At 41.3% G+C, this 2,644-nt stretch overlaps 1 non-coding gene across 1 annotated transcript; it reads right to left on the bottom strand.

Annotated features, from left to right (window-relative positions):
* Positions 1-1,293: 1,293 nt before the first annotated feature.
* LOC114413929 lies at positions 1,294-1,400 on the bottom strand. Its single transcript, XR_003667068.1, has one exon. It is a non-coding gene; the product is annotated as a small nucleolar RNA R71 (small nucleolar RNA).
* Positions 1,401-2,644: the final 1,244 nt, after the last annotated feature.

Here is a 2,644-nt window from a genome sequence, read left to right as displayed (position 1 = left end):
TTAATGTGTGTTCTGTTTCAGTTTTCCCATTAAGCGTTTCCCCTGTTTCAGTCTTGGGTGTTTTGCTGTGAAGATTGTGCTTGAAAACAGAGTAGGAGTAGAAATCAGCTTGCGGAAAAACAGAGTAGTAGTAGAAATCAATTAGAGACGGATTTTAGCGACCACCCATGCTGAATTATTTGGGATTTTTTGTTTTAGTAGCTAGAGTTGTTATTTTTGGCTGAATTTTTTGTGGTAACTTCTTTTAATCCATATTTTGTGGGAAAAATAGCTAGAGCCTTTAGTTTGGTCAGATTTGAAAGTTCCAAAAAACTAGCAAATTTTGTGTTTGTCAAAACTTCAAACGGCCATAACTTTTGCTCCGGTTATCAGAATCGCAATTATTATATATGCATTTGGGGTAGAAAAAAATTTCCTACGCTGTGGCAGCCGGCTGAGGTCTCCATCGTCCAAAAAAGCGATTCTGTCAAAAGTTTTTTATTTTTCAAGTTTTATTCACTTATTTTTCTTAACCTACCAATTTTAGCTTTCATAGTTAGACTTTGAATTTTTGTCTGACATTTTTTGTGCTATCTTCTCATCATTTTATAAGGTTGCTCACAAAATTTCAAGTCATTTGGATATCATTTGAGGGTAGTTGTAGTTCAAACCTACACCTTTATTTACATGACAAGGCAACTAGTTGTGTGCATGCTGAATGTAGTGTATGACTAGAGGCAATCCATCTGACTTACAACCCTTTGATCCTGAGATAGATAGGATATTTCATAGATTAGTTAGGCATCATTTTTTACCTTTTGATCATTCTGAGCATTCCATAACTGGTGAATTTGTGCATTCTGTTATTGGTGATTTTGAACATCCTGATCTTGAGCATTATAATTTTGAGCATTCTGATTTTGCACATTCTGAGAACATGGCACAACCTCCACCTCGTGAGAGGACTCTAAGGGAAATGGCTGCACCTGATTTCACCTATGAAAGCTTGTGCATCCAATACCCTGATGAGGATGTCCCATATGTTCTTAAAACTGGACTGATTCATTTGCTTCCAAAGTTTCATGGCCTTGCAGGTGAAGACCCGCACAAACATTTGAAAGAATTTCACATTGTCTGCTCCACCATGAAACCCCAGATGTCCAAGAGGATCACATATTTCTGAAGGCTTTTCCTCATTCATTAGAGGGAGTGGCAAAGGACTGGCTGTATTACCTTGCTCAAAGGTCCATCACGAGCTGGGATGACCTTAAGAGAGTATTCTTAGAAAAAATTTTCCCTGCTTCCAGGACCACAGCCATCAGGAAGGATATCTCAGGTATTAGACAACTCAATGGAGAGAGCCTGTATGAGTACTGGGAGAGATTTAAGAAACTATGTGCCAGTTGCCCCCACCATCAGATTTCAGAATAGCTTCTTCTCCAATATTTTTATGAAGGACTCAGTAATATGGAGAGAAGTATGATAGATGTTGCCAGTGGTGGAGCCCTTGGAGACATGACTCCTGCTGAAGCCAGAAATTTAATTGAGAAGATGGCTTCCAACTCCCAACAGTTTAGCGCCAGAAATGATGCCATAGTCATTAGAGGAGTGCATGAGGTAGCTACAAATCCATCTGCATCATCTGAAACTAAGAAGCTTGAAGGCAAACTGGATGCATTGGTTAACTTGGTAACCCAGCTGGCCTTGAATCAGAAATCTGTACCTGTTGCAAGGGTTTGTGGTTTGTGCTCCTCTGCTGACCACCATACAGACCTTTGCCCTTCCATGCAGCAACCTGGAGCAATTGAGCAGCCTGAAGCTTATGCTGCAAATATTTACAATAGACCTCCTCAACCTCAACAGCAAAATCAACCACAGCAGAGCAATTATGACCTTTCCAGCAACAGATACAACCCTGGATGGAGGAATCACCCTAACCTCAGATGGTCCAGCCCTCAACAACAACAACAGCAGCCTGCTCCTTCCTTCCAAAATGCTGTTGGCCCAAGCAGACCATACATTCCTCCACCAATCCAACAACAGCAACAACCCCAGAAACAGCCAACAGTTGAGGCCCCTCCACAACCTTCCCTCGAAGAACTTGTGAGGCAAATGACTATGCAGAACATGCAGTTTCAGCAAGAGACCAGAGCCTCGATTTAGAGCTTAACCAATCAGATGGGACAATTAGCTACCCAATTGAATCAACAACAGTCCCAGAATTCTGACAAGCTACCTTCTCAAGCTGTCCAAAATCCCAAAAATGTCAGTGCCATTTCATTGAGGTCGGGAAAGCAGTGTCAAGGACCTCAACCCGTAGCACCTTCCTCATCTGCAAATGAACCTGCCAAACTTCACTCTATTCCAGAAAAAGGTGATGACAAAAATCTACCTAACAATTTCTGTGCAGGTGAATCTTCTTCCACAGGTAATTCTGATTTGCAGAAGCAGCACATTCCCCCTCTTCCATTCCCTCCAAGAGCAGTTTCCAACAAAAAAATGGAAGAGGCAGAGAAAGAGATCTTGGAAACGTTTAGAAAAGTAGAGGTAAACATACCTCTGTTGGATGCAATAAAGCAAATTCCAAGATATGCCAAATTCTTGAAGGAGCTGTGCACTAATAAGCGGAAGCTTAAAGGAAGTGAACGAATTAGCATGGGCAGAA

The sequence above is a fragment of the Glycine soja genome, chromosome 5 (genome assembly GCF_004193775.1).
Source record: "Glycine soja cultivar W05 chromosome 5, ASM419377v2, whole genome shotgun sequence".
NCBI lineage: Eukaryota > Viridiplantae > Streptophyta > Magnoliopsida > Fabales > Fabaceae > Glycine > Glycine soja.
Note: the sequence above shows the minus strand (reverse complement) of the source record. Positions and strands in the feature narration are given on the sequence as shown.